Here is a 20,000-nt window from a genome sequence, read left to right as displayed (position 1 = left end):
TACTTTTTTCCATACATTATTTTACATTTTCTATACTTTTCCAGACCTAGAAAAGTATGAAATGATATTCCATACATAGTAAACTGCGTAGGAATTAACCCTGTCCTTTAAAATGTATAATAAACATGTTTTACGTCGTTCTCGGTCTTCTGTTCGGCTCCAGCCTGAACTAACAGCTTCATGACGTCCAGACACCCGAACCAGGCAGCGAGATGGAGGGGTGTGACCCCATGCTGCGCACGCACGCACGCACGCACGCGCACACGCACACGCACACGCACACGCACACGCACACGCACACGCACACACACACACACACACAGTAATGCAAAGTAAACAAAGTGTCACTGAGCAACAGCCGCTTCGGAGCCTCAGGCCTCCAGAGAGAAACACCTTTTCATGTACTGTATGTGATGTTCACATCCTCTCTTTGATCACAATATAGACTAGCGTCGCAGCCCCGCCCCCTTTCAGCCCCGCCCCCTCGAGAGACCCGGAAAAGAAATCCCCGTTCATTTTCCTCTTACTTTTCAGAAAGTATTTATTTAAAGACGTTTACGCCGCGGACAAAGACAACTCTTGTCGTGACAAATCATGAAAATAAACACAATGTTTTGGGCCAAACAAAGAATTAGAAAGTAGGAAAAAAAACACATTTTTTGTTGTTTTTCTTCTTTGTAATTATTTGTTTGGTCCAAAATATTGTGTTCTTTGTCATGATTTGTCACGACTCGAGTTGGCTTTGCACGACGCTTAAAAGGTCTTTAAATAAATACTTTTTGAAATGTCTATGGGAAAAATGCATTGGGATTCATTTCCTGGGCCTGGCGTCATCATGAAAGGGGGCGGGACTGCGATGCTCTATAGAGCAACTGATTAGCAGAATCACAATCATTGTTATGGTCCGTCTGGTGGAAACCTGACTAGCAGATCTACAAGGTCATTGTATGGTCTGACGGGTGGAAACCTGACTAGCAGATCTACAAGGTCATTGTATGGTCTGACGGGTGGAAACCTGACTAGCAGATCTACAAGGTCATTGTATGGTCTGACGGGTGGAAACCTGACTAGCAGATCTACAAGGTCATTGTATGGTCTGACGGGTGGAAACCTGACTAGCAGATCTACAAGGTCATTGTAGATCTGTCTGGTGGAAACCTGACTAGCAGATCTACAAGGTCATTGTATGGTCTGACGGGTGGAAACCTGACTAGCAGATCTACAAGGTCATTGTATGGTCTGACGGGTGGAAACCTGACTAGCAGATCTACAAGGTCATTGTATGGTCTGACGGGTGGAAACCTGACTAGCAGATCTACAAGGTCATTGTAGATCTGTCTGGTGGAAACCTGACTAGCAGATCTACAAGGTCATTGTAGATCTGTCTGGTGGAAACCTGACTAGCAGATCTACAAGGTCATTGTAGATCTGTCGGGTGGAAACCTGACTAGCAGATCTACAAGGTCATTGTAGATCTGTCTGGTGGAAACCTGACTAGCAGATCTACAAGGTCATTGTAGATCTGTCGGGTGGAAACCTGACTAGCAGATCTACAAGGTCATTGTAGATCTGTCTGGTGGAAACCTGACTAGCAGATCTACAAGGTCATTGTAGATCTGTCTGGTGGAAACCTGACTAGCAGATCTACAAGGTCATTGTAGATCTGTCGGGTGGAAACCTGACTAGCAGATCTACAAGGTCATTGTAGATCTGTCTGGTGGAAACCTGACTAGCAGATCTACAAGGTCATTGTAGATCTGTCGGGTGGAAACCTGACTAGCAGATCTACAAGGTCATTGTATGGTCTGTCAGGTGGAAACCTGACTAGCAGATCTACAAGGTCATTGTATGGTCTGTCAGGTGGAAACCTGACTAGCAGATCTACAAGGTCATTGTATGGTCTGTCAGGTGGAAACCTGACTAGCAGATCTACAAGGTCATTGTATGGTCTGTCGGGTGGAAACCTGACTAGCAGATCTACAAGGTCATTGTAGATCTGTCGGGTGGAAACCTGACTAGCAGATCTACAAGGTCATTGTAGATCTGTCGGGTGGAAACCTGACTAGCAGATCTACAAGGTCATTGTAGATCTGTCGGGTGGAAACCTGACTAGCAGTTAATGTACGAAGAAATGTGTAGATCAACAATGATGTGTTGTGTACAAACACACCTTGTCTTTGGGGCAGGGGTCTGGGGCCCCTCAGTGACTACAGGATCTTTGGGGCAGGGGTCTGGGGCCCCTCAGTGACTACAGGATCTTTGGGGCAGGGGTCTGGGGCCCCTCGGGGCCCCTCAGTGACTACAGGATCTTTGGGGCAGGGGTCTGGGGCCCCTCGGGGCCCCTCAGTGACTACAGGATCTTTGGGGCAGGGGTCTGGGGCCCCTCGGGAACCCTCAGTGACTACGGGGGGTCTAGAAACACACCTTGTCTTTGGGGCAGGGGTCGGGGGCCCCTCGGGAACCCTCAGTGACTATGGGGGGTCTAGAAACACACCTTGTCTTTGGGGCAGGGGTCGGGGGCCCCTCGGGGGTCCTCAGTGACTACAGGGGGTCTAGAAACACCCCTTGTCTTTGGGGCAGGGGTCGGGGGCCCCTCGGGAACCCTCAGTGACTATGGGGGGTCTAGAAACACACCTTGTCTTTGGGGCAGGGGTCTGGGGCCCCTCGGGGGTCCTCAGTGACTACAGGGGGTCTAGAAACACCCCTTGTCTTTGGGGCAGGGGTCGGGGGCCCCTCGGGAACCCTCAGTGACTATGGGGGGTCTAGAAACACACCTTGTCTTTGGGGCAGGGGTCTGGGGCCCCTCGAGGCCCCTCAGTGACTATGGGGGGTCTAGAAACACACCTTGTCTTTGGGGCAGGGGTCGGGGGCCCCTCGAGGCCCCTCAGTGACTATGGGGGGTCTAGAAACACACCTTGTCTTTGGGGAAGGGGTCGGGGGCCCCTCTGGAACCCTCAGTGACTATGGGGGGTCTAGAAACACACCTTGTCTTTGGGGCAGGGGTCGAGGGCCCCTCTGGAACCCTCAGTGACTATGGGGGGTCTAGAAACACACCTTGTCTTTGGGGCAGGGGTCGGGGGCCCCTCAGTGACTATGGGGGGTCTAGAAACACACCTCGTCTTTGGGGCAGGGGTCGGGGGCCCCTCTGGAACCCTCAGTGACTATGGGGGGTCTAGAAACACACCTTGTCTTTGGGGCAGGGGTCGGGGGCCCCTCAGTGACTATGGGGGGTCTAGAAACACACCTCGTCTTTGGGGCAGGGGTCGGGGGCCCCTCTGGAACCCTCAGTGACTATGGGGGGGTCTAGAAACACACCTTGTCTTTGGGGCAGGGGTCGGGGGCCCCTCAGTGACTATGGGGGGTCTAGAAACACACCTTGTCTTTTGGGCAGGGGTCGGGGGCCCCTCGGGAACCCTCAGTGACTATGGGGGGGTCTATAAACACACCTTGTCTTTGGGGCAGGCGTCGGGGGCCCCTCGAGGCCCCTCAGTGACTATGGGGGGTCTAGAAACACACCTTGTCTTTGGGGCAGGGGTCGGGGGCCCCTCAGTGACTATGGGGGGGTCTAGAAACACACCTTGTCTTTGGGGCAGGGGCCCCTCAGTGACTATGGGGGGTCTAGAAACACACCTTGTCTTTGGGGCAGGGGTCGGGGGCCCCTCAGTGACTATGGGGGGTCTAGAAACACACCTTGTCTTTGGGGCAGGGGTCGGGGGCCCCTCGGGGCCCCTCAGTGACTATGGGGGGTCTAGAAACACACCTTGTCTTTGGGGCAGGGGTCGGGGGCCCCTCAGTGACTATGGGGGGGGGCTAGAAACACACCTTGTCTTTGGGGCAGGGGTCGGGGGCCCCTCAGTGACTATGGGGGGGGTCTAGAAACACACCTTGTCTTTGGGGCAGGGGTCGGGGGCCCCTCAGTGACTATGGGGGGTCTAGAAACACACCTTGTCTTTGGGGCAGGGGTCGGGGGCCCCTCGGGGCCCCTCAGTGACTACGGGGGGGGGGTCTAGAAACACACCTTGTCTTTGGGGCAGGGGTCGGGGGCCCCTCGGGGCCCCTCAGTGACTATGGGGGGGGTCTAGAAACACACCTCGTCTTTGGGGCAGGGGTCGGGGGCCCCTCGGGGCCCCTCAGTGACTACAGGATCTTTGGGGCAGGGGTCTGGGGCCCCTCGGGGGTCCTCAGTGACTACGGGGGGGGGTCTAGAAACACACCTTGTCTTTGGGGCAGGGGTCGGGGGCCCCTCAGTGACTACAGGATCTTTGGGGCAGGGGTCTGGGGCCCCTCTGGGAACCCTCAGTGACTATGGGGGGTCTAGAAACACACCTTGTCTTTGGGGCAGGGGTCGGGGGCCCCTCAGTGACTACAGGATCTTTGGGGCAGGGGTCTGGGGCCCCTCGGGAACCCTCAGTGACTACAGGATCTTTGGGGCAGGGGTCGGGGGCCCCTCAGTGACTATGGGGGGGTCTAGAAACACACCTTGTCTTTGGGGCAGGGGTCGGGGGCCCCTCATTGACTATGGGGGGGGGGTCTAGAAACACACCTTGTCTTTGGGGCAGGGGTCGGGGGCCCCTCGGGGCCCCTCAGTGACTATGGGGGGTCTAGAAACACACCTTGTCTTTGGGGCAGGGGTCGGGGGCCCCTCAGTGACTACGGGGGGGTCTAGAAACACACCTTGTCTTTGGGGCAGGGGTCGGGAACCCTCAGTGACTATGGGGGGGTCTAGAAACACACCTTGTCTTTGGGGCAGGGGTCGGGGGCCCCTCAGTGACTATGGGGGGTCTAGAAACACACCTTGTCTTTGGGGCAGGGGTCGGGGGCCCCTCGGGGCCCCTCAGTGACTATGGGGGGGGGTCTAGAAACACACCTTGTCTTTGGGGCAGGGGTCGGGGGCCCCTCAGTGACTATGGGGGGGGGGTCTAGAAACACACCTTGTCTTTGGGGCAGGGGTCTGGGGCCCCTCGGGGCCCCTCAGTGACTATGGGGGGGTCTAGAAACACACCTTGTCTTTGGGGCAGGGGTCGGGGGCCCCTCAGTGACTATGGGGGGGGTCTAGAAACACACCTTGTCTTTGGGGCAGGGGTCTGGGGCCCCTCGGGGCCCCTCAGTGACTACGGGGGGGTCTAGAAACACACCTTGTCTTTGTGGCAGGGGTCGGGGGCCCCTCAGTGACTATGGGGGGGGTCTAGAAACACACCTTGTCTTTGGGGCAGGGGTCGGGGGCCCCTCGGGGCCCCTCAGTGACTACGGGGGGGTCTAGAAACACACCTTGTCTTTGGGGCAGGGGTCGGGGGCCCCTCGGGGCCCCTCAGTGACTATGGGGGGGGGTCTAGAAACACACCTTGTCTTTGGGGCAGGGGTCGGGGGCCCCTCGGGGCCCCTCAGTGACTATGGGGGGGTCTAGAAACACACCTTGTCTTTGGGGTCCACTTTGACTCTGCGTCTCATAAGCAGTCTGACGGCGTCCATGTTGTTTCCTGCCACAGCGTAGTGGAGCGCCGTCCTGTTGTGCTAAACAGAGTTTAATCACAAACACCTTCAACCATTTAAAGATTCACAGGTTGCACAAAAATACATATAAACCTTTAAACTAAAAGACAAATACACTAATTCACTGATTTAACCCTAGAACAATAAACACGGGTGATTTTCACCCGGACGATTATATATATATATATATTTTTTGTGGCTTTCGCCTTTATTTTATATATGTTATGGAGGGACAGACAGTAGGCTGACAGGAAATGGGGGAGAGAGATGGGGGGGGGGAAGACATGCAGTAAAGGCCGTCGGGGTCGGGAGTCGAACCCACGGCACACTGCCAGCCTGGAGTACCAGCCAAGGTGCCTGGACCGCTGAGCCATGGCCCAGGACAAAGGACGATTATATTTTTGTAATTTTCATAATGTTGCTGATGTCTGAGGTGGGCGGGTCTTTCAGTACCTGCATGCTGAATTTCACCCATACACCCACAATTGACCTTTACAAATAAAATGAATTCTTCACTGGACCATTCTCACATGTCTTAGGAATGGGTGACCCAAAGGAGAAGTTCCCAACTTCATTTCTCTTTTTTTGTAGGAATATTTAGAACATAATATGAACGTTTTTCACCAATTTTGCCCCCCCCATGAAATCTATTTTTTTTGTGAAAAATCGTCTTGATGAAAAAGAAGAGCAGCTCAAGTTGCCATGTATTGCTGTACTTCAATATATTTTGATGAGAAAAAAAAATGTATGGAATATTTTACATTGGGTAACCCTAACCCTAACCCTAACCCATAAACATCCATCCATGTTCCACTGCTTATCCGGAGTCGGGTTGCAGGGGTTCCAATTAACTTCCGACCAGAGCCATCTAATAGAAGAGTTACGATATAGAGGGGGCAGAAACCCAGAGCCATCTAATAGAAGAGTTACGATATAGAGGGGGCAGAAACCCAGAGCCATCTAATAGAAGAGTTACGATATAGAGGGGGCAGAAACCCAGAGCCATCTAATAGAAGAGTTACGATATAGAGGGGGCAGAAACCCAGAGCCATCTAATAGAAGAGTTACGATATAGAGGGGGCAGAAACCCAGAGCCATCTAATAGAAGAGTTACGATATAGAGGGGGCAGAAACCCAGAGCCATCTAATAGAAGAGTTACGATATAGAGGGGGCAGAAACCCAGAGCCATCTAATAGAAGAGTTACGATATAGAGGGGGCAGAAACCCAGAGCCATCTAATAGAAGAGTTACGATATAGAGGGGGCAGAAACCCAGAGCCATCTAATAGAAGAGTTACGATATAGAGGGGGCAGAAACCCAGAGCCATCTAATAGAAGAGTTACGATATAGAGGGGGCAGAAACCCAGAGCCATCTAATAGAAGAGTTACGATATAGAGGGGGCAGAAACCCAGAGCCATCTAATAGAAGAGTTACGATATAGAGGGGGCAGAAAACCCAGCGCCATCTAATAGAAGAGTTACGATATAGAGGGGGCAGAAAACCCAGAGCCATCTAATAGAAGAGTTACGATATAGAGGGGGCAGAAACCCAGAGCCATCTAATAGAAGAGTTACGATATAGAGGGGGCAGAAACCCAGAGCCATCTAATAGAAGAGTTACGATATAGAGGGGGCAGAAACCCAGAGCCATCTAATAGAAGAGTTACGATATAGAGGGGGCAGAAAACCCAGCGCTCGAGCGCTGTTCATGCAGCCTGAACTGAGGCAAGCTGGAGTTGGAAATACATTGTTTTCAACGAGGGCGGCGCAAATAAGAGCTATTTTAAGCATGTGTGCAACATGACGACTGTTTTAAAGTATTGTACAGTAACAACTAAAGTCTCTGTAATGTTTATGTTGTACTATTACTACAAAACAATCTAAAATAAAGGGATTTAAGATCATTAAAGCAGGGCTGTTGCCGCCTGAGTCCAATGCATTTCCGACTACTTCCGGTCCAGGACTTGGCCCAGTTGGTTGTCTATGTAGGAGAGCCGCCATTGGACTGAAGCCCCATGAAGTGACCAATAGAAGTCTATGTAGGAGAGCCGCCATTGGACTGAAGCCCCATGAAGTGAAGGCAGTTTGCGTAACTCTGTCTATATCTAAGGCTCTGGTTCCAACAGAGAGCTATATGGACTCACCACATTCCTAGCGTTGGCGTTGACCGCTCTGCTCAGAGCCTTCATGGTCTCCACGTCGTTCCTCTTGGCTGCTTCCATGTAGCGCTTCTCTGTCTCCAACACTAACAACAATGTAAACAACAACAACAACAACGTAAACAAAGATGTTTCTTTAACCCATTTTGACCTGAGATCAGATTCTAAAAATGTCTTCTACACCCTGACAGTTTTCTGAAAATGTTTCTATGTCAGTGTCAGACCTACAAGCTCGTAGCACGGCACTCGGTTTAAATGTTCCCCCGTGTCCCCTAGGGTAGGTACCCTCACATGTTCTCCCCGTGTCCCCTAGGGTAGGTACCCTCACATGTTCTCCCCGTGTCCCCTAGGGTAGGTACCCTCACATGTTCTCCCCGTGTCCCCTAGGGTATAGGTACCCTCACAAAAAACATGCAGTGATCCTGGTCTCTAAATGACCTCCCCCTGGCCAGCCGGGGCGCCTGATGGCGGGGAAAGGAACCGGTTGGAATAACGTGTTCCTTCCACGTGCTACGTCCAGCCAGGGAAACTCCCCCCTGTCAGGTGTAAAGGAGCAACTTGGACACTCAGGCATGAAGGAAGCATGAGTTCAAGTCCGTTGCTCTCCCCAGGTTGGCGGAGGGTGTGTAGAGCCCAGGATCACATTAGATCATTGACACAGGGGTGAAAAATGGGTTACAAAATCGTGGGATAAAAAAAAGAAAATCACACCCGTGTTAACTGAGTGGTGTAAGGTCTTATACAGACTGATCAGCTGTGGTCTGACGTAATGAAATCACACCCGTGTGAACTGAGTGCATTTTATATATGTGATGTATTCCCATACTTTTGTTCCTGCCTAATGTAAATCGCTCTGGATTAAGAGCGTCTGCTAAATGCCTAAATTGTAAATTGTTGAGTGGTGTAAGGTCTTATACAGACTGATCAACTGTGGTCTGACGTAATGAAATCACACCCGGGTGAACTGGGTGACCATAGCAACCATGCTCATTTTTTGGTACGAACAGACAGACAGACAGACAGACAGACAGACACGTAAACTAACAAAGCCAGTTGTAGGAGTGGTTTACACCACTCAAAAAAAGCTCTACGACTATTTACACATGCAGCCAGCAGGCCGACTGACACTAATGATTTACTGAGACATGACACGACACCCTGCAGCACATACGGCTCCCAGTGGTGTGTGTGTGTGTGTGTGTGTGTGTGTGTGTGTGCATGCATGCGTGCGTGCGTGCGTGCGTGCGTGCGTGCGTGCGTGCGTGCGTGCATGTGAATGGAAAGCCTGTTCAACAACACAATAAAATGTTCCAGGATGTTTACGTTCAGTGAAGCAGTTGATGTTCACATGGCTTCTTCTCACGCACCTCGTCTTCACACGGTTTTAAAACGTCGTCTCCTTCACACCTCGTCTCCTTCACAGCGTTTTAACACCTCGTCTCCTTCACAGCGTTTTAACACCTCGTCTCCTTCACCTCGTCTCCTTCACAGCGTTTTAACACCTCGTCTCCTTCACAGCGTTTTAACACCTCGTCTCCTTCACCTCGTCTCCTTCACAGCGTTTTAACACCTCGTCTCCTTCACAGCGTTTTAACACCTCGTCTCCTTCACACCTCGTCTCCTTCACAGCGTTTTAACACCTCGTCTCCTTCACACCTCGTCTCCTTCACAGCGTTTTAACACCTCGTCTCCTTCACAGCGTTTTAACACCTCGTCTCCTTCACACCTCGTCTCCTTCACACCGTTTTAACACCTCGTCTCCTTCACACCGTTTTAACACCTCGTCTCCTTCACACCGTTTTAACACCTCGTCTCCTTCACACCTCGTCTCCTTCACAGCGTTTTAACACCTCGTCTCCTTCACACCGTTTTAACACCTCGTCTCCTTCACACCGTTTTAACACCTCGTCTCCTTCACACCGTTTTAACACCTCGTCTCCTTCACACCTCGTCTCCTTCACAGCGTTTTAACACCTCGTCTCCTTCACACCGTTTTAACACCTCGTCTCCTTCACACCGTTTTAACACCTCGTCTCCTTCACACCGTTTTAACACCTCGTCTCCTTCACACCTCGTCTCCTTCACAGCGTTTTAACACCTCGTCTCCTTCACACCGTTTTAACACCTCGTCTCCTTCACAGCGTTTTAACACCTCGTCTCCTTCACACCGTTTTAACACCTCGTCTCCTTCACACCTCGTCTCCTTCACAGCGTTTTAACACCTCGTCTCCTTCACACCGTTTAACACCTCGTCTCCTTCACACCTCGTCTCCTTCACACCGTTTTAACACCTCGTCTCCTTCACACCGTTTAACACCTCGTCTCCTTCACACCTCGTCTCCTTCACAGCGTTTTAACACCTCGTCTCCTTCACAGCGTTTTAACACCTCGTCTCCTTCACACCGTTTTAACACCTCGTCTCCTTCACACCGTTTTAACACCTCGTCTCCTTCACAGCGTTTTAACACCTCGTCTCCTTCACACCGTTTTAACACCTCGTCTCCTTCACAGCGTTTTAACACCTCGTCTCCTTCACAGCGTTTTAACACCTCGTCTCCTTCACAGCGTTTTAACACCTCGTCTCCTTCACAGCGTTTTAACACCTCGTCTCCTTCACACCGTTTTAGCACCTCGTCTCCTTCACACCGTTTTAACACCTCGTCTCCTTCACACCGTTTTAACACCTCGTCTCCTTCACAGCGTTTTAACACCTCGTCTCCTTCACACCGTTTTAACACCTCGTCTCCTTCACACCGTTTTAACACCTCGTCTCCTTCACACGGTTTTAACACCTCGTCTCCTTCACACCGTTTTAACACCTCGTCTCCTTCACAGCGTTTTAACACCTCGTCTCCTTCACAGCGTTTTAACACCTCGTCTCCTTCACACCTCGTCTCCTTCACAGCGTTTTAACACCTCGTCTCCTTCACAGCGTTTTAACACCTCGTCTCCTTCACAGCGTTTTAACACCTCGTCTCCTTCACAGCGTTTTAACACCTCGTCTCCTTCACAGCGTTTTAACACCTCATCTCCTTCACACCTCGTCTCCTTCACAGCGTTTTAACACCTCGTCTCCTTCACAGCGTTTTAACACCTCGTCTCCTTCACACCTCGTCTCCTTCACACCGTTTTAACACCTCGTCTCCTTCACACCGTTTTAACACCTCGTCTCCTTCACACCTCGTCTCCTTCACACTGTGTTAACACCTCGTCTCCTTCACACCGTTTTAACACCTCGTCTCCTTCACCTCGTCTCCTTCACAGCGTTTTAACACCTCGTCTCCTTCACACCTCGTCTCCTTCACAGCGTTTTAACACCTCGTCTCCTTCACAGCGTTTTAACACCTCGTCTCCTTCACATCGTTTTAACACCTCGTCTCCTTCACACCGTTTTAACACCTCGTCTCCTTCACACGGTTTTAACACCTCGTCTCCTTCACACCGTTTTAACACCTCGTCTCCTTCACATCGTTTTAACACCTCGTCTCCTTCACACCGTTTTAACACCTCGTCTCCTTCACCTCGTCTCCTTCACAGCGTTTTAACACCTCGTCTCCTTCACAGCGTTTTAACACCTCGTCTCCTTCACATCGTTTTAACACCTCGTCTCCTTCACACCGTTTTAACACCTCGTCTCCTTCACCTCGTCTCCTTCACAGCGTTTTAACACCTCGTCTCCTTCACACCTCGTCTCCTTCACACCGTTTTAACACCTCGTCTCCTTCACAGCGTTTTAACACCTCGTCTCCTTCACAGCGTTTTAACACCTCGTCTCCTTCACACCTCGTCTCCTTCACAGCGTTTTAACACCTCGTCTCCTTCACAGCGTTTTAACACCTCGTCTCCTTCACAGCGTTTTAACACCTCGTCTCCTTCACAGCGTTTTAACACCTCGTCTCCTTCACACCGTTTTAACACCTCGTCTCCTTCACAGCGTTTTAACACCTCGTCTCCTTCACACCTCGTCTCCTTCACACTGTGTTAACACCTCGTCTCCTTCACACCGTTTTAACACCTCGTCTCCTTCACCTCGTCTCCTTCACAGCGTTTTAACACCTCGTCTCCTTCACACCTCGTCTCCTTCACAGCGTTTTAACACCTCGTCTCCTTCACAGCGTTTTAACACCTCGTCTCCTTCACATCGTTTTAACACCTCGTCTCCTTCACACCGTTTTAACACCTCGTCTCCTTCACACCGTTTTAACACCTCGTCTCCTTCACAGCGTTTTAACACCTCGTCTCCTTCACACCTCGTCTCCTTCACAGCGTTTTAACACCTCGTCTCCTTCACAGCGTTTTAACACCTCGTCTCCTTCACACCGTTTTAACACCTCGTCTCCTTCACACCGTTTTAACACCTCGTCTCCTTCACACCTCGTCTCCTTCACAGCGTTTTAACACCTCGTCTCCTTCACAGCGTTTTAACACCTCGTCTCCTTCACAGCGTTTTAACACCTCGTCTCCTTCACAGCGTTTTAACACCTCGTCTCCTTCACACCGTTTTAACACCTCGTCTCTTTCACAGCGTTTTAACACCTCGTCTCCTTCACACGGTTTTAACACCTCGTCTCCTTCACACCTCGTCTCCTTCACAGCGTTTTAACACCTCGTCTCCTTCACACGGTTTTAACACCTCGTCTCCTTCACACCTCGTCTCCTTCACACCGTTTTAACACCTCGTCTCCTTCACAGCGTTTTAACACCTCGTCTCCTTCACAGCGTTTTAACACCTCGTCTCCTTCACAGCGTTTTAACACCTCGTCTCCTTCACACCTCGTCTCCTTCACAGCGTTTTAACACCTCGTCTCCTTCACAGCGTTTTAACACCTCGTCTCCTTCACAGCGTTTTAACACCTCGTCTCCTTCACACCTCGTCTCCTTCACACCGTTTTAACACCTCGTCTCCTTCACAGCGTTTTAACACCTCGTCTCCTTCACACCTCGTCTCCTTCACACTGTGTTAACACCTCGTCTCCTTCACACCGTTTTAACACCTCGTCTCCTTCACAGCGTTTTAACACCTCGTCTCCTTCACAGCGTTTCAACACCTCGTCTCCTTCACAGCGTTTCAACACCTCGTCTCCTTCACAGCGTTTTAACACCTCGTCTCCTTCACAGCGTTTTAACACCTCGTCTCCTTCACAGCGTTTCAACACCTCGTCTCCTTCACAGCGTTTTAACACCTCGTCTCCTTCACAGCGTTTCAACACCTCGTCTCCTTCACAGCGTTTCAACACCTCGTCTCCTTCACAGCGTTTTAACACCTCGTCTCCTTCACACCGTTTTAACACCTCGTCTCCTTCACACCTCGTCTCCTTCACACTGTGTTAACACCTCGTCTCCTTCACACCGTTTTAACACCTCGTCTCCTTCACAGCGTTTTAACACCTCGTCTCCTTCACAGCGTTTTAACACCTCGTCTCCTTCACACCGTTTTAACACCTCGTCTCCTTCACACCTCGTCTCCTTCACAGCGTTTTAACACCTCGTCTCCTTCACAGCGTTTTAACACCTCGTCTCCTTCACACCGTTTTAACACCTCGTCTCCTTCACACCGTTTTAACACCTCGTCTCCTTCACACCGTTTTAACACCTCGTCTCCTTCACAGCGTTTTAAAACCTCGTCTCCTTCACAGCGTTTTAACACCTCGTCTCCTTCACACCGTTTAACACCTCGTCTCCTTCACACCTCGTCTCCTTCACACCGTTTTAACACCTCGTCTCCTTCACACCGTTTAACACCTCGTCTCCTTCACCTCGTCTCCTTCACAGCGTTTTAACACCTCGTCTCCTTAACACCGTTTTAACACCTCGTCTCCTTCACACCGTTTTAACACCTCGTCTCCTTCACACCGTTTTAACACCTCGTCTCCTTCACACCTCGTCTCCTTCACACCGTTTTAACACCTCGTCTCCTTCACAGCGTTTTAACACCTCGTCTCCTTCACACCGTTTTAACACCTCGTCTCCTTCACACCTCGTCTCCTTCACAGCGTTTTAAAACCTCGTCTCCTTCACAGCGTTTTAACACCTCGTCTCCTTCACACCGTTTTAACACCTCGTCTCCTTCACACCTCGTCTCCTTCACACCGTTTTAACACCTCGTCTCCTTCACACCGTTTTAACACCTTGGAAAATGAGTTACCATAATTGTTTTAACACTACGGATGGGACCATTCGAACGATATTATTGTGGCATCGCCATAATCAAAAGGCCACTTTTGTTAAACCACTTGAACACACAGCATATTCTGGGGGGGGGGGGGGGGGGGGGGGGGGACGTACTCACACATCTCTTTGCTGTCGAAGTCTCCGTCCGCCTCTCTGTCTGTCTGCTGCTTGTTGAGGACGAAGTCGGTGAACCCTTTGACCGTCTCGGGTCGGACCCACTTCCTGGGGTCCAGGTTCTTAGCCTGCATGGCCTCCTTCAGGGTCGACGCTCGGCCCTCCATCACAATAAGAGTTCACTAAAGCTAAAGACCATAACAAGAAGTGATGACATCAATAAATTACCAGCTGCTGCCTTATATCCCATGGCTGAGAGGTCGACTAGAAGCTGTAGTTGCCTATAGAGACGAGGCAGCCAATCAGCATGATAGGTTGTCAGTACAGCCAATGAGAAACATATAGGTCTCAACTACAGCAAGTGGGCGTGAAAGCAGCGCAGAGAGAACGTTGACCCGCTGTGCTTTACACACAGCAGCTGGTAAAAACTAAAAGACAAGTGAAACTGTTCCTTCAGGGTCGACGCTCGGCCCTCCATCACCGCCAACCCTCCGCTAGAGTTCACTAGAACAACCCTCCGCTAGAGTTCACTAGAACAACCAACCCTCCTCTAGAGTTCACTATAACAACCAACCCTCCTCTAGAGTTCACTAGAACAACGAACCCTCCGCTAGAGTTCACTAGAACAACCAACCCTCCGCTAGAGTTCACTAGAACAACCAACCCTCCGCTAGAGTTCACTAGAACAACGAACCCTCCGCTAGAGTTCACTAGAACAACCAACCCTCCGCTAGAGTTCACTAGAACAACCAACCCTCCGCTAGAGTTCACTAGAACAACCAACCCTCTGCTAGAGTTCACTAGAACAACCAACCCTCCTCTAGAGTTCACTAGAACAACCAACCCTCTGCTAGAGTTCACTAGAACAACCAACCCTCCTCTAGAGTTCACTAGAACAACCAACCCTCTGCTAGAGTTCACTAGAACAACCAACCCTCCTCTAGAGTTTACTAGAACAACCAACCCTCTGCTAGAGTTCACTAGAACAACCAACCCTCCTCTAGAGTTCACTAGAACAACCAACCCTCTGCTAGAGTTCACTAGAACAACCAACCCTCCTCTAGAGTTCACTAGAACAACCAACCCTCCGCTAGAGTTCACTAGAACAACCAACCCTCCGCTAGAGTTCACTAGAACAACCCTCCGCTAGAGTTCACTAGAACAACCAACCCTCTGCTAGAGTTCACTAGAACAACCAACCCTCCTCTAGAGTTCACTAGAACAACCAACCCTCTGCTAGAGTTCACTAGAACCAACCCTCCTCTAGAGTTCACTAGAACAACCCTCCGCTAGAGTTCACTAGAACAACCAACCCTCCGCTAGAGTTCACTAGAACAACCCTCCGCTAGAGTTCACTAGAACAACCCTCCGCTAGAGTTCACTAGAACAACCAACCCTCCGCTAGAGTTCACTAAAACAACCAACCCTCCGCTAGAGTTCACTAGAACAACCCTCCGCTAGAGTTCACTAGAACAACCAACCCTCCGCTAGAGTTCACTAAAACAACCAACCCTCCGCTAGAGTTCACAACAAATGCAATACAAACTAAAATAAGTAAGTCTGAGAGACTTCTTGTCGGTATCAGCCAGGGTGCAGGAGTCTACCGCTGTTTTAATGTGCTAGTCTAGACCTCTGGGAGATGGGATGCCAAGGTGGAGTCAGACCTCTGGGAGATGGGATGCCAAGGTGGAGTCAGACCTCTGGGAGATGGGATGCCAAGGTGGAGTCAGTGCAACACCTACTACTATACGCTGTGTTGGCGGTGCGCGGGATCGAACCCATGACCTGGGTGTAAAGCCATGCATCATCTTACCCGCTAGCCTAAAGGGGCAGAAAACAAACTGACGAAAACTATAGAGAAATGCCCGTAGGTTTTTTTTTATCAGTTAGGAAATCTACACAAAATAGCAATAAATGGTGCATTAATATATAGCGCCTTTATCCAAGGTGTTTTGCAGAGATTGTGTATTACATTCACGCACATGATTCCGGAGGAAACCATGCAAGGCACCAACCTGCACATCAGGAGCAATTAGGGGTTCAGAGTCTTGCTCAAGGACACTTCCACACTAACTCTGGGGGAGCCCACAGGGATCGAACCAGGAACCTTGTGGTTCCCATCCGGTCACTGGTCGGTTGTAGAATGTCACCCCTCCCTGACTACCACATAGACTTAACCCCTCCCTGACTACCACATAGACTTAACCCCTCCCTGACTACCTCATAGACTTAACCCCTCCCTGACTACCATAGACTTAACCCCTCCCTGACTACCACATAGACTTAACCCCTCCCTGACTACCACATAGACTTAACCCCTCCCTGACTACCATAGACTTAACCCCTCCCTGACTACCACATAGACTTAACCCCTCCCTGACTACCATAGACTTAACCCCTCCCTGACTACCACATAGACTTAACCCCTCCCTGACTACCACATAGACTTAACCCCTCCCTGACTACCACATAGACTTAACCCCTCCCTGACTACCACATAGACTTAACCCCTCCCTGACTACCACATAGACTTAACCCCTCCCTGACTACCACATAGACTTAACCCCTCCCTGACTACCACATAGACTTAACCCCTCCCTGACTACCACATAGACTTAACCCCTCCCTGACTACCATAGACTTAACCCCTCCCTGACTACCACATAGACTTAACCCCTCCCCGACTACCACATAGACTTAACCCCTCCCTGACTACCACATAGACTTAACCCCTCCCTGACTACCACATAGACTTAACCCCTCCCTGACTACCACATAGACTTAACCCCTCCCTGACTACCACATAGACTTAACCCCTCCCTGACTACCACATAGACTTAACCCCTCCCTGACTACCACATAGACTTAACCCCTCCCTGACTACCACATAGACTTAACCCCTCCCTGACTACCACATAGACTTAACCCCCTCCCTGACTACCACATAGACTTAACCCCTCCCTGACTACCACATAGACTTAACCCCTCCCTGACTACCTCATAGACTTAACCCCTCCCTGACTACCACATAGACTTAACCCCTCCGACTACCTCATAGACTTAACCCCTCCCTGACTACCACATACTTAACCCCTCCCTGACTACCATAGACTTAACCCCTCCCCGACTACCACATAGACTTAACCCCTCCCTGACTACCATAGACTTAACCCCTCCCTGACTACCACATACTTAACCCCTCCCTGACTACCATAGACTTAACCCCTCCCTGACTATCACATAGACTTAACCCCTCCCTGACTACCACATAGACTTAACCCCTCCCTGACTACCACATAGACTTAACCCCTCCCTGACTACCATAGACTTAACCCCTCCCTGACTATCACATAGACTTAACCCCTCCCTGACTACCACATAGACTTAACCCCTCCCTGACTACCACATAGACTTAACCCCTCCCTGACTACCACATAGACTTAACCCCTCCCTGACTACCACATAGACTTAACCCCTCCCTGACTACCACATAGACTTATCAGACCAACATCAACACTGAAACTAATAACTAAACTAAAATTACGTCTTTTCCCACTAAATAAAACATAAACCAGCAAAAACTCGCTTTTAACAACTAATTAAAATCAGTGCTGGAAAGTATATTTACTCAAGCAGTATATAAGTAATATTTTGAGGTGCAAGTTTTTACTTTACTGGAGTATTTCCAAATTCCAATACTTTTACATCTACTACATGTATTTGAAAACTCTAGTTAGTTACTTTGTAGATTTTGAGTATTATTACAAAACAAACATTAACCTATTCATTTCAGCCATTTCAGCCAAATCTTTTGAAAATAGCTGATAGCTGAAGCTCACAATGCGTCTCATCGCTTGTAGATCTGCTATTTTCAAAACATTTGTATACATTTGAAAACTCGAAACGGGATATTCTGCACAATGTACATTTTGATGCCAATACTTTTACTTAACAGTATTTATACCTTGCAGTATTGATACTCTTACTGAAGTTGAAAAAAACAACATTTGAGTACTTTTACCACCACTGTTTAAGACCAACAATAAGTCAACATTAAATGCAATTACAAAGAACAGATGAAGAATTCAAAACAACCTTGTTTAGCAGCTCTCTCTCTCTCTCTGTGTGTGTGTGTGTGTGTGAAGTCTGGATGGTCGTCTTCAGTTCATTCCTTCGTACAATCCTCTCTCCAGATGTCCAGCGTTTAAACGCCTTCCCGTTCTAAAAGTCTACTCTAAATCAATAAACTAAATGATCAGAACCCTGGATGTTAAGATGCTCCACGGAATCCTTTGCCTACAGTAGTAATAATAACACCACAAATAATTAGTATGCTAATATTGCTTGCTCACTTAATCCGGTGTTTGAGGAAACCAGATCCACTTTAAGCAGCCTTGATTAAATGCGACCGTGTTCAAACATTGCGATGCTATAAGTTTTGTTCCTCCAACCAAGGAGGTGGTTGTGTGCTCTCCTCTTACCCAGGATGCCTCTGGGGCGAACTAAACGACCACTACGCCTGTTTGTTCAGGATCATATCAGTAGAAGGACACACCCTTCACGTTAAACATGACTTAAAGCTACACTATGACAGACCTCAGCTGCACTAAGGGGTTTGGTTAAAGCTATGCTACGTAACTTCACTTTAAACATGACTTAAAGCTACACTATGACAGACCTCAGCTGCACTAAGGGGTTTGGTTAAAGCTATGCTACGTAACTTCACTTTAAACATGACTTAAAGCTACACTATGACAGACCTCAGCTGCACTAAGGGGTTTGGTTAAAGCTATGCTACGTAACTTCACTTTAAACATGACTTAAAGCTACACTATGACAGACCTCAGCTGCACTAAGGGGTTTGGTTAAAGCTATGCTACGTAACTTCACTTAGTTTAAACATGACAGACCTACCCTAGGTGGGGTTGGTGAAAGGGCTTTTCTGTGTGGAGTGTGCTTGTTCTCTCAATGTCCCCTAGGGTAGGCACATTCACATGTGCTCCCCGTGTCCCCTAGGGTAGGCACCCTCACATGTTCTCCCCGTGTCCCCTAGGGTAGGTACCCTCACATGTTCTCCCCGTGTCCCCTAGGGTAGGTACCCTCACATGTTCTCCCCGTGTCCCCTAGGGTAGGTACCCTCGCATGTTCTCCCCGTGTCCCCTAGGGTAGGTACCCTCACATGTTCCCCCCGTGTCCCCTAGGGTAGGTACCCTCACATGTTCTCCTCGTGTCCCCTAGGGTAGGTTCCCTCACATGTTCTCCCCGTGTCCCCTAGGGTAGGTACCCTCACATGTTCTCCTCGTTATCTTATTTAACCAGTTAAAAAAGGGATGAATGTGTGTCTCAAAGAATAAGACTAGAGCAATAATATTCAGTGTCTGGGACATGATGTGCCCTTCAATCCTTTTAAAACTCACTAGGGGAATCACAGAAGCCAGTTTGAGTCTGGTCTGCAGGTCATTCCATGACCAGGGTCCAAAAAATGCCTGTTTATTGTCACTCTGCCTACATTGCAAATCGCCAGGTTCTTTCACAAGCATTTGAACGTGATAAATAAAATGTCGATTTCTATTGGACAGTGTGGACATAGGGACTATAATGGACAGTGTGGACATAGGGCAGGGCTTAAAGCCAAAAACAATCCCAAGACTGAAAAGGTTTTTTTTTTTCAAATCTGCACTGATCTCATTAAATGACCCCTATGAGATCCTCAGGACTGAAATCAGTCCCCAGGACTGAGAACTTTAAGCCCTGACATAATGGACAGTGTGGACATAGGGACTATAATGGACAGTGTGGACATAGGGACTATAATGGACAGTGTGGACATAGGGACTATAATGGACAGTGTGGACATAGGGACTATAATGGACAGTGTGGACATAGGGACTATAATGGACAGTGTGGACATAGGGACTATAATGGACAGTGTGGACATAGGGACTATAATGGACAGTGTGGACATAGGGACTATAATGGACAGTGTGGACATAGGGACTATAATGGACAGTGTGGACATAGGGACTATAATGGACAGTGTGGACATAGGGACTATAATGGACAGT

Source organism: Electrona antarctica (assembly GCF_951216825.1).
Source record: "Electrona antarctica genome assembly, chromosome: 12".
NCBI classification, from domain to species: domain Eukaryota; kingdom Metazoa; phylum Chordata; class Actinopteri; order Myctophiformes; family Myctophidae; genus Electrona; species Electrona antarctica.
Note: the sequence above shows the minus strand (reverse complement) of the source record.